The sequence below is a fragment of the Penaeus monodon genome, chromosome 39 (genome assembly GCF_015228065.2).
Source record: "Penaeus monodon isolate SGIC_2016 chromosome 39, NSTDA_Pmon_1, whole genome shotgun sequence".
Classification (NCBI taxonomy): Eukaryota; Metazoa; Arthropoda; class Malacostraca; order Decapoda; family Penaeidae; genus Penaeus; species Penaeus monodon.
The window spans coordinates 3,554,096-3,567,752 of record NC_051424.1 but is presented as its reverse complement, the minus strand read 5'-3'; positions in this window follow the sequence as shown (position 1 = coordinate 3,567,752).

The following is a 13,657-nucleotide window of genomic DNA, read 5'->3' as shown; positions in this document are numbered from 1 at the left end:
ATAGGCTATACCACTTTACTGCCGCGTCAAGAGAGAGAGAGAAAAATCGCCGAGTTAAAGAAACGAAAGAATGAAAGAAAGGGAGAGAGAAAAAAATATGAGAGAATTGCCCACGTGGGCATCGGAGTTTAATTTTACGATCATTCTAATTCTAATCCTGGAGGCGAATTATATATTTTTTTTATTTTCATTCTTTCTTGCGGTCGCCCGGGCTTGTTTGCATATCTATTATGTACGAGTGTTTACATGCGCACATACAATTGTTTTCAATTTCCTTGATTGTTCGTACACGAATGCGAGCAGGTGTTGGCGTATGTGCGTGCGTGTGCGTATCCAAGGTGCGTATGCGTGTGCACGGGGGTTACCGTTGCGTGTCGAGCAGACAGCTGTTTTCCCCATGCATTCTGCGCTGTGGCGGGCCGGACTGTGACTGGAGAATGACTCATATCACAATGTTTATGGCAGAGCGGTGGCGGGCAGCGCCGCTCCCGCCACCGCGCGCCCGACGCCGCGGAGGGACACTGATTCACGCACACTTTCCGACGATTTGGCTGGAGGTTAAGGACACAAGCACACACACATACGTACTTGCGAAACGCACGAAGGCGCACGCCAACACACGCATTCACACTCAAATCACACGCACACACACAAAAAAATACAAGCCACACAATAACGCAAGCAATCACACTCATAACACACACACACACACATACACACACACACACACACACACACACACGAACACACACACACACACACACACACACACACACACACACACACACACACACACACACACGCCGCTTGCTATTCGGACGGACAAAACGACCATGTCCCCCCCCCCCCCAATCTCGTCCCAGAAACACACGCAGATAGACAAACAGACAAACAGACGGACAGACACACCCTCTCCACAGACACGAGTGCCCTTAATGCAAGATAATATCCGCTAATATTAGTTCCTTTTCGCACGCATGAACTATGTTAGCTCTGGTGTGAATCATTGATTGATAACAAAGCAAATAAAAGCAACTAAAATGTTTTTGTCACATTTGAGAATATTTTGTTTTCCTCTATACTTTTTTTTTCTTATTAATTCGTGTTGGTGTTTTTTTTTGTTGTGTATTTTGTTGTTGTGATTTTGGCGACAATGAAATTATTTGTTTTTTTTTTTATGATTATTTATCTCTTTTTTTCACACGGCAGTCGCAACCTTCTACTGCTCGCATGACACCAAACCACATGACACCAAACCACATGACACCAAACCGCATGACACTGTTAGCCGCGTTAAATCCCGTTCATAATGCACGGGTCGGGAGACAGATTCCGGAATTCTCGGATCAGCGCAAGAAAACCGACTGACACGTCCTCGTCATTAAAATGTAAGAGTAAATATATGTCATATCCCCACTTCCTCTTCTCCTCCCCCCCCCCACTCTCCACATTCTCATCCCCCTCCACTTTGCTCCCTTTTATCTTTTCTTCCTCCTTCTATCTTCTTTCTCCTCCCCCGTCCTCTTCTCCCTTCACTTTCTCTTTCCCCCTCTACCTCCTCTTCCCTTTCCACCTATTCCTCCTCCACCTCCTCTTTCCTCTCCACCTTCTATTCCTCCTCCATCTCCTCTTCCTTCTCCACCTTCCCTTCCCCTTTCCACCTTCTCTTCTCCTTTACACCTTCTATTCTTCCTCCACCCCTCCTCTTCCACCATCACTCCCTCCCCTTCCTTCGCCCAGTACCACAACCCGGCCGTAGGATTTATTTAAGCTCTGAATACCTAACGAACAGAACTTTACTCCGTGCTCGCCGCGGATACAAACACGCGCAGCCGAACAGGCCGAAATTCGGAGCCGAAGCCAGCATGAAGTTCAGGTCGGGAGGTCGGGCCGCGTTGAAGCTGGAGTGAAGTTCCCGCGCCGACATATGCTTGCGATGCTCCGAATCCCCTGGCGGCCGCCCCCGGAACCTGTCCCGTTGGCCTAATGTCCTTCTCGCGTTGATTATTCGGTCGGCGGTTCAGTTCTGTCTGTTCTATCGCTATGATTACGGGTCGAGATGTGGGATAGGAGGATGATTGTTTGCATGGGAGGTTAGGGCGAGATGAGATAGTAAGTCGGAGTCGGGGTCGGGCGCGACGGTTGGGACAAGGGCAGGTGGTAGTCAAATGTACTGGGAGAAATGGTGGAAGAGTTGGCAATTACTATTTTTTTCTCTGCCGTCGTGTTGGCAATGATTCAAGGAATAATTCATACTTCAATATTATGAATAAAGTAGAGTCAACCTCATCTCGTAAAGTAAGCATATAATCTCTCCCCCCCAAAATACCCCTCTACAGATTTTTATTTTATATATATTTTTTTTTGTTTGTGTTTGCCGGTCAAAAGGAATTATTAGGAGTCGAGGTTTTTAGTAACTATTGCAATGGAGTGTGGCGGCGAACGGCCATTATACTGATGCTTTTTGAATGCGTTTTAAAGGTTTAACCCGAACTGTTTCAAATTGTTCATTCATGTAAGTGAATTACATTTATGCTGCAAGTAATTTGTAATAACTGTTTTTTTTTCACTTTCTGTCGAGGGACGGGTAGTACATAGTTACACATGCTATATCCATTACACTTTATAACATATATACCGTTCTTTTTAAATATATCCAGAAGGCTTTCATGTCGTTTTTAAGACATTGCTCACGCTAAAATCTTTTGCTTCAAACTGCTCGCTGTTGCACCCCGCTTGCGATAAGTAATTCATATTTATAACATAGGAATTATTGCATAATGCAGGTTTGCCTCAGACTGGAATGTTGCCGAGTGAGACACTGTCGCTGTGTGAGTGATCATGAATAATAATGAGTAGGATGAATTATAGAAATGAATATGTTTGCTCTTAAACCATAATATGAATTGGCGCTTATTGTGACTCTCCTGTATGGGTGTGTTTGCGTGCCCGTGTGTGTGTGTTGTGTGTTGTGTGTGTGTGTGTGTGTGTGTGTGTGTGTGTGTGTGTGTGTGTGTCAATGTGCGTGTGCGTGTGTGACCCCAACCAATCTCCACGTCTATGTGACTATTTTGTTTGTTATTTCAAACACCATCAACGTAAGTGTGTGCGTGCGTGCGCACCATAAATTACCCAGCCTCAAATAACACTGCGAGCGAGTGTAACATGGGCGTACGCCTGTATGTGTGTATGTATGTGTGTAAGTATGGTATTTGTGTAGGTAAGCATGTACGTATGTTTGTTTGGATGTGTATTTAAGTACGTACAAATGCAAATATGCCTTTAGTATACATACATACAATATATATATATATAATATATAATATTATATATCATTATATATTATATATGCATATATATATGTATATTATATATATATATATATATATATATAATATATATATATATATATATATATATATATATGGACGGACGTCTAAATGTACACCATAGTGCACTTACATATGTTTGTCCGTAGCAAGCGACGTTGTTATCTGTCCAAAATGGATCTTCACGAATCGTCGGCTCGCCAAGAACCTCCTCCTCCCCTCCCCCCATCTCTTTTTTCTTCTTCTCGTCCGCCTTTTTGGCCCGAATTTTAATTTTCATAGTAATGGTTCCCGCTCGACCGCCCCGCGCCGCGACCAGCCCGACCGCGATGCCAATAAGAAAAGTTTCAGTTCGTCGCCATTGTGGGGAGGGGGAGGGAGGGGGAGGGGAGAGGGGGAGGGGGGAAGGAGAGGGAGGGGGGAAGGGGGAGGGGAAGAGAGAGAGAGGGAGGGGGAGAAGGGGAGGAAGAGGGTGAAAATGGGAAGAGATAAAAGGTGAGAAGGACAGAGAGAGAGAGAGAGAGAGAGAGAGAGAGAGAGAGAGAGAGAGAGAGAGAGAGAGAGAGAGAGAAAGAGAGAGAGATAGAAAGAGAGAGAATAGGCATAAGACGAAGATAAATTAAAATGTATAATTAGATTTACTTAAATAACAAAAACATATTCACATACATAGAAAAAAATCATTCATTTAAAAGCTAAAAAAAGAAAATGGAAAACCACAGAAACGTAACCAAACCCCATGATAAAGGAGGGAAGAATCACAGACGCAGAGGAATGGGAGAGAGGGAGAGAGAGAGAGAGGATGCTAAGCCAGGCAGGGATTCCAAAACCCGGGCTTGCGTGTTTCGAGATGTACTTTACGTGTAGGAGGAGGAAGTCTTAGGTAAATTAGCTAAGGTATTAATTTAGGATTGGTGATGTGACCCTCGGACTTATGACGTCACGATTCCGCCCGTCACGCCCATACACGCCCGTACACGCCCCTTTGTAAGTTCAAGGACCCTGCTTGTGATAAATGGTCTTGTCTTGTCTCGTTGTAAGGTATATAAGCACAAAGGAGTAATCGTGTGCGTCTACTCACAAGCACACACACACACACACACACACACACACACACACACACACACACACACAGATCACATTATAAGACGCGGGAGTGTGACGCTCGGCCCCTCCTTTCTCTCTCGTCTCCCCCTTGTTCTCTTTCCCTCTCGCTCTTCTCTCGCCCTCTGTCTCTCCCTCTCGTCTCCGCCTCGCTTATGGCTTTGTTCCCTTCTGTTTATCGCAACTATGCTTTGAAGCCTCTCGCCGTCTTCTTTTATGGCACTTTAAGACTTCCCGCTCACTTCTTATGTGTTTATGTATGTATATATATACATATATATATATATATATATATATATACCTACATACATACATATGTATTTATAGACATGCAAATTACATTTATATAAACACATACTCTAATCAGTGTCTGTAGGCATAGATACAACAAATATATATGTATGCATACCTAGCTCTTTTCAAAAATGTCTAGTACGGTTTCTTTCATAATCTGCCTTCTGCATTAGCCTATGGTCTCAGAATGTTTGTTGTATTTCGTTCTTTCATTTATTGTTCTGCTGTTCTTTCGTTTTAATCATTTATAGTCATACAGGGTCTGGCCAAGTCCGGACTGATCAGCAGTCTTCGTTGGTCTGCGATGGTCTGGCATGGTCTGATCAGTGGATAATTAATGAACAAGTAATTACCGAAGTAATGTTATGACGGACGCGGCTCATTCTAATGAAAACAATAAGCCATTGTCCCAACCCTCGCCATTTTTATGCCAAAAACCTTTTCTCCCTACACGAATATTTTGAGTCGGATATTTTGAACGCATTTTAAAACAACAACAAACCTTGTGGTGATGTGGTCTGTCTGGACTCCCAATCCTTTACTGAAAGTATATACTTGCGCTGTACAAATAACTAAGCCGAAGCCAAAGACACTCGATGGTACTCGGTCGTCTGTCCTAACTTGTTTCAAAGTTTGCGCCGACGCTTTCTTTGTCTTCGTTGTCGCTTGTTTTGGTCCCCCCGTTCGCCGCCCCCGCACCCCCTCTCCCCTTTTTTAAGCCGATGTGAGGAGATTCGGACGGACTCGGTGAATTAATAAGAACAGATGAAGTCCTCAGAAGAGAACAGGTTTGGGGGAGGGGGAGGGGGAGGGGCGAGCACAGGGAGAGGTCAAAGGAAGTTGTACCTATTATCTTGATTGCGACTCAGCCGTAAGTCAGGGTGAGTAATGTTTACAAGCATTTGTTAACATGTAATGGGAACTGTGATGAAAATATGGGGAGAAGGGAAAGAATGAAAGAAGAAGAAGAAAAAAAAATGCATATGTCTAATCATTTGCCAATGCATATGGCGGTGATAATAACCATATTCGTAATTAATGACGCAAGTCGACAAAAAAAAAAGAGAGATTTAAAAGAATACTCGCAACAATAGTGATCCTAATTACCAGATTCACAGTAATTAAATCAATAAAGAGCACGGTTAGTCTGTCATTAGAATGGTATTAGAAAAAAATCTATAGTAAGTACTGTTTATTTTCACATAATGAAAAAATAATTATGATATAGATAATGTTAGTAATTGGTATGGTAATGATTAACAATTAATAAAGACGGCATTAAAAGCAACATTTAATAAAACAGTTAATAAAGACGGCATTCAAAGCGACAAAAAAAAATATTTTTTTTTATTTTTTATACTTATTTGAGATGACTTAACAATTATTTAACTGATTATGAAGTTGACCATCATTAATACTATTCCAATTTATCGTTCTGAGACGGCCAGTGCTAGTTATAAGGCTAATCTGAAATCTGAAATATTAACTGAGAAAGAGGGTGAACGCGAGAAGGAGAGACGTAGAGAGATGGAAAGAGAGGAAAAAGGAAAGTAAATATACGGAATGAGAGAAAGTCGGATACTTAGGGGCGATGAAAGGAGATATGTAGAGTTGAAGGAAAGTAGGAAGAGAGAGAGAGAGAGAGAGAGAGAGAGAGAGAGAGAGAGAGAGAGAGAGAGAGAGAGAGAGAGAGAGAGAGAGAGAGAGAGAGAGAGAGAGAGAGAGAGAGAGAGAGAGAGAACGGGGGGGTTGAGAAGAGCTTTTACTGTTATTGGCCGTTCGCTTGACTGATCTTGAATTTCTAACTAGTAAACAATGGCAGACACAAACTCCACGTAGAGAGGGCGGCTATTGTAGAGCCCAGCTCAGCCAGGCAGAAATATTCCTTCAAAACAAGCTGAAAAAGTGTGGCATATCGGACGGCAAGTATCATACACTTTGAAATCTGGGACTTCCTCACCCACCCACCTCCTCCTCCTCCTCTGCCTCCTACTCATCTTCCTCTTCTTCCTCATTTGCCTTCTACTCATCTTCCTCTTTTGCTTCCTATTCACTCCCTCATCTACACCTATCTCCTCCTCCTACTCATCTTCCTCCTCTTCACCTACCTCTTCCTTCTGCTCCTCCTTTTATTTATCTCTCCTTTCCCTACTCATCTTCTTCCTCCCCCTTCTTCTCCTACTATTTTTACCCTTCCCTCTACCCCTATTCCCACTTTATTTCTTTATTTATCTTCTTTCTCCTTGTCTTCCCACTTCCCTTCCTCCCTTCTTTCTGTTTCCTCCTCCCCCTCCACTCTATTCATCTTCAGTTTCTTTCACTTTGCATTTTTTTTTCTCTTTTCTCTCTTTCTTTCCGACCTGGTGTACCTTTAGTCTTCCTCTACTCTTCTTATTATCTTTTGCATTTCTTCCTTATTATATTTATCCGTGACTCTTTTTTTATCTTTCTTCGTTCCCCTTGTTCTCTCCCTGCTCTCTCATTCTTTCTTTCTCTCTCCTTTTTTCTTCTTAAACTCTTTTCCTCTCACTTCCCTTCCATCACTCTGCCTTCTATCTCGCTTCCCCTCCATCTCTCCGCCGTTTCTTCGTCTCCCCTTCCTCCCCTCCTTCCTCTTTCCGTCCTTTCTCTTCTCCCCTTCTACTTCTCTCCGATCCCTCTTCCTTCCCATTGTGTCTTCCCCCCCGTGTACGTGCGTGCGTGTACACGTGTGCACTTGGTACCTCCGTGTGCGTGTGCTTTAGCTGCATGCGTGTAAATGAAGCACCGAAACAGATGATCAAGAAGCGAGAAGCGAGGGTAACTTCAGTAAGAAAGGGGAGAAAATGAAATTATTCTCTTAAGTGAAAGAAATCTTAAGAAAAGGGTGGGGGGGGGAGATAACCCAAGCTTTTTAAACACCGAACCGTGATCTCCTCCCTCACCCCCACCCATACACCTTCCCCCCCTTCCTTCCTTCTCCCCCCTCCCCTACTCTCACACCCCCTGCTGCACTACCAAATTAGGAATATTGGCAAAGTGGAAGAAGTACCACTTTATACCGAGTACCGGAAATTGGACATTTTTTATGGCTCGCTTTCGACAGGCCACCAAAAAAACGCCTCAATTTTGTGGGTTTGGTTGCTACTTAAATCTGTCTTTATTCGGTGTTTTAAGGACGGTGGTGGGTTCGGATTGACTTGGGTTGACTCCTGTGCTTTTTGTTTTTTCTTGTATATATTCTTAATTTGTTTTCTCGCTCGCTCTTGCTTATTACTCAAGTCGGATACTTGATTCATGCTTTGAATTGAACCAAATGTGTGTGTGCGTGTGCGTGTGTGTGTGTGTGTGTGTGTGTGTGTGTGTGTGTGTGTGTGTGTGTGTGTGTGTGTGTGTGTGTGTGTGTGTGCGTGCGTGCGTGCGTGCGTGCGTGCGTGCGTGCGTGTGTATGCTTCTATGTTTGTATGTGTTATGTACATATCTACCAACATTTTCCTTAAATATTAATCACTCCCCCTCTTCTCCCCCATTCACGCCCTGGGGCCGCCAACAGCAAGAAATGTAAAGCACCCAGGACCCCCAACCTCCACCCCCCCTCCCCCCTCGCTCTTACAACCTTAAATACCCGAATATATAACTACCCATTACTGCCACCCAAGGAGATAGGTCTCAATGGCAGACGTAGTGACGGTCTCGTAGGAATGCCGTAGCGCCCTCGGAAGGCAACAGCTGCCGCAGCCTGCCAGGTTTCCCCGGAAACAATTGTAGGATGGACGCTGGGCCGTGCGGTGCGGGGGGGGGGGGCTGGCCGGGCGCCGAGATGCTTATCTCTTCAGGAGCGCCCGCTTGGTCGTCTCGAACGGGTGTTATTAGTGTTATTATTGGTATTATTTTATTGGTATGAATATTTATCTATTAATTATTATATTGGTGATTCTTGGTCTACGTAGTATGTTTATTTTTTTTTCAGTTATGTATAATTGCATTATTATCAATTCTACTATTATTATCAGCACCAGTTGTTGTTATTATTAGAAGTAGTAGTAATATTCTCGTTGATCTTATATAAAACGTATGAAATATAAAGTTATGTTCGAGAGAGGGAGAAAATACAGCCTGTAATCTGCCTTTGAGTCGTTCTTCCCTCGATCCCGTATCTCCAGTGAGCATACCTTTGCATATGCTTAATTTTCAGCTCATTGACCATACCCATTCGGACAGGAAGCTTAGATCCGGATAAACTATAAGGTCAAGCACCCACGCCCGAAACACACCTTAATTGCTGATTAATGTGTCGATAGAGAGTTCAGGTTAGGTCAGGTCAAGGCAGCGGGAGGTCGTGGATGAGGTGACGTGCGGGGGAGAGGGAGGTGAGGGGAGGGATTAAACTGGATTAATTCATTTCTGTGCATTCATTTCGTGGCGTGGGATGGAGAATGAAGGGAAATATACATGGATGACCAGGACGACTAGTATTTTCAGCTTCATCACGTACACAGACACGCATACGCACACAAACACACACGCGCGCGTACACGACTGAAATGCCAGACGTCGCTATATACTACGATGTCCATGTTCTTTGGTACAGTGCATATGTGCATTAAAAAAAAAGAAAGAAAAATTATGCTGGCAACTTGGGCTTCTCTTTTTTAGCTCCTGAGTACTGTCAAGTTGACAGGTTTCTCCTGCCGAGCGACCCCACGAAAATTAGGCCTATTTGGCAACCGCGTTTTTAGTAAAGCCTCTAAGTGCGTATTTGGCTTGCGAAGGTGCCACGTACAGCCAGGCGTTCGTATTTAATCCCGTTAATGTGTCGCCCACTAAAGACCACCTTGCCAGACCGAACTGGGCTAATAAACGAATGCAAAAGAAGAAGAAAAAAAAGACACGTAGCCAAGGTAGGGCCGAGGCAGTATCTCACGCACGTAAATAATGCATCAACCTCCCTATCATTGCCAGCGCTCGCCAGGGTCCGCGTTATGAGAGGAATTTCCTTTATTTTCTATTTATCTTCTCGTTCCATTTCCAAACTAGGGGTGGACACGGGATGCATTAAATGGCTGGAAGTTTATCATAGGAAAAGAATCTTGATGTAGATCGTGGTAGGTGAGTGAGGAATGCAGGGGATTGTTAATGAAATAACGTCCGTGTTTGGCAAGCCGGTCTTCCATGACAACGCAGCTGTCACCCTAATTAGTACACGTCATAAGGGTCATATCTGCATGTCGCACGTCGGCGTCGGCTCCTAGCATGTGCTATTCTTTTGCAAAATGTCATTTTCTCGCCTCGCAAACCTTCATTCCATAAACTGTACGTTTGTGTAAAATACACCGGGGGGGTTGAAGCTGGTCCTGATATATAGAGATATTTATAACGTACTGAAAGGTAGTTTTAAGCTGGATGATTCGTGCGGGGAGCCAGAAAATACGACTGCACAAACTAGCGAAAAGAAATGCAATTGTGGGGAATAGACTTTTAAAAGGGTTATTTGCTTCCGTCGGTCGCGGTCGCCTGGTATGCAAGATGAATGCTTCAAATGAAAAAAAAAAATGCACTACAGATTTATATAAAATTTGGAGGAAATCAAGGGCTCAGGGCGATGTGCCTACACGAATACCACAAAGATGCAGCCAAATAAGTGAATGTTTATGGTCACAACAGACACTTAACATCTGTCTCGAAGTGTACAGAAGTATCGCAAACGTTTTCCTTGTTGCGTCATTGTGTTACGTCACATAGAGATGAGGTTGAATGTACCCGGCACGGGGAAAGAGCAGGATAAATACAAGCTCACCATGTGGCAAGAACGAGGCGAGGGGAGCATCTGCTACCGGGGAGAGAGTGGGGGAGGGGGGAGGGGGGAGGGAGGGACAGCCTCTTCTCTCTCTCTCTCTCTCTCTCTCTCTCTCACTCATTCTCTCTGCTCTCTATTTCTTCCGTGGGCCTGTCTTTCACTTTTGTCTCCCTCATTCTCTCTCTCTCTCTCTCTCTCTCTCTCTCTCTCTCTCACGCATACTTACTAGCTCACAGTCTATCCTTAGTCGCTTTCTGTTTCACTTTGTAGCTGATATATTTTTCTCTTTTACTTTCATGCATTGATTGCATGATTTACAAGACTTCACACACACGCACACACACACACACACACACACACACACACACACACACACACACACACACACACACACACACACACACACACACACACACACACACAAATATTTATATATATATATATATGTTTATATGTATATATATATATATATATAATATATATATATATATATATATATAGATAGAGAGAGAGAGAGAGAGAGAGAGAGAGAGAGACGAGAAGGGGAGAAAGGGACGTTCAGAAGTAACGTAGTTATGGAAGCTGGATGGAAGGATGGAGAGAGGAGGAAGAGATGGGGAGAGCCGAAAGGGTAGGCCAAGGGAAAGGAGGGGAGGGGAGGGGAAGGGGAGAGAGAGGAACCAGGAGAGAAATGAGTCCCGCCAAATAACACAAACCCAACAGTAAGAGTGTAGCATCGGGGAAAGAGTGATCATGTATCTTCCTTACCCTTTGCCCGGGCCGCACTTTCTTTGGGCCGCACTTTCTTTGGGCCGCACTTTCTTTGGGCCTCACTTTCTTTGGGCCGCACTTTCTTTGGGCCGCACTTTCTTTGGGCCTCACTTTCTTTGGGCCGCACTTTCTTTGGGCCTCTCTCACCTGGCCCTGTTCACGTGGGGCCTTTTAAAAGCTTTTTCCTTTTTTTTTCCTTTTTATTTATTTATTTACTTGATGTAAATAAGGGTGTCTATTCGCTGCCTTTTTCATTTCGTGTCCTTTTTATCTTTTGATTCGGTTAAACGGGACAAGTTATCCGATTCCATTGTAGATATTTGGGTAAAAGAGGCAGTTGGATGATGGGTAGGGCGAGAGGCGCGGGCAGGTTTGGGTCGGGAGGGCAAGAGGGTAAGGGAGGGAAAATGTAGGGGAGAGAGAGGAAGGGAAATGGGAGGGGGAGGGATAAATGGAGATATAAGGTACGGAGAGAAGAGAGGTGGAAATAAGTGGAGAGGAAAGTGGGAATGGGGAAAGGACGGGAAAGAAGAGAGACAGAAGAATGGAAATTGAGAGGGGAGAATGAGAAAGAGGCGGGAAGGGAAAAAGGGAGATAGAAAGGTGGAGTAAGGAGGGAGAAGGAAGAGGGGAGAAGAGAAATAAGAGGGAATTGAGTACCGGTCGTGGGGAGGGGAAGAGAAGAAGGAGGAAGAGGAGAGGAAAGGGAAGAAAGGAGAAGGAAGAGAAGAGTGGAAGATGGAAAGGGAAGGAAGAGAAGAGGGGAAGGAAGAAAGGAGATAGAATGGAGTAAGGGAGGGGAAATAGAGAGGGGAGAGGGAAGTAGAGAGGAGGCGAAGGGGAAGTAGGGGTGAGAGGGGAGAGCAGGAAGGAAACACGGCCTTGCAAGACGGCCGGAAGGGAAACTCGCGAGCGGAAATGGTGCGGAAGAGATACAGTTGGTTCAATAATTGGTAGTGCGCAAATGACGATTTCCGGTGATGCCCGGGCCAGGCAGCATCGGCGGGGGGAGGGGGGAGAGGGAGAATGAGGGTACGAAGAGATAGAGAAACGGCATCGTCATCTTTGCCCTGCGTTTCACACACACACCACAGCACAACCGACACACGGCGACATCACAATCACACAACTTATCACGCACACACACACACACAACCATTACACGGTGAGCACACACACAACAGACCAGCACACACACAAGCACAGCACACCGCACAAACGTACACACGAACACACACACACGCACACACACCACTTTCACACTCACACACACACACACACACACACACACACACACACACACACACACACACACACACACACACACACACACACACACACACACACACACACACAAGTCATACACTCCTATCGCACGCTCTCAGAACAGCCTAAATGGCCATACTTTAAACCAATTTTGACATGGCAAGGGTTTCGCTCCTCTCTCTCTCATTCTTTCGTTATTTCCCTCTTCATCTCTTTTCCCTTTTCGCCAATCTTAGGGCAACGAGGAGCCTGACAAAGGAATGAATCAAGGGGGGGAGGGGGAGGAATGTGCCCACATCCCTCCCTCTCGCCCTCCCCTGCCCCTACCCCGAACCCCCACCTGGGTTGGACACCTGGGAATTAAAAGTCCACAGAGGATGGGAGTAGGGGAGAGGGGGAGGGAGGGAGGGAAGGAAGGGGGGGGTGAGAGAGAGAGAGAGAGAGAGAGAGAGAGAGAGAGAGAGAGAGAGAGAGAGAGAGAGAGAGAGAGAAGAGAAGAGAAGAGAGAGAAGAGAAAGAGAGGAGAGAGAGAAAGAGAGAGAGAGAGAAAGAGAGAGAGAGAGAGAGAGAGAGAGAGAGAGAGAAGAGAGAGAGGAAGGGGAGGAGGAAAAGAGCTCGAGGGAGGAAGGGGAGGGGGGGGGAAGGAGACCGGAACACCTCAAAAGGGGAGACCCATTCTACCCTCCCTCTCCTTACCCCCTTTCATCACCCCCCCCCGTACCCCCCTCATCATTGCTGAGTTGTGCACGTCATACGAAAAGCGCGGACACGTGTTAAGACTCGCTGTGCATGTGTGTTTATTTGCGTGAGTGTTTGAGAGCGTGTATGCAAGAGAGTGTGTGTGTATGCTGCTGTGTACGTGTGTGCGTGCATGCGTATTTAGCAAAGAAGAAGGAAGCCACTTATGTTGTGTGTACACACGCAGTGACGGGCCGCCCGACTGCCAAACGTACGATAAATGTTGCGTGAACTTATGAAATATGATGAACAGAATTAAAAGCATCCTTTTGCTGGGGAGGAGAGAGAGGGGGGAAAAACACGAGATAAATAAGGGAGAAAAGGAAGAGAGGAGAAGATTAGAGCCAACGACGAGGGGAAACATCCAAATATATAAGTC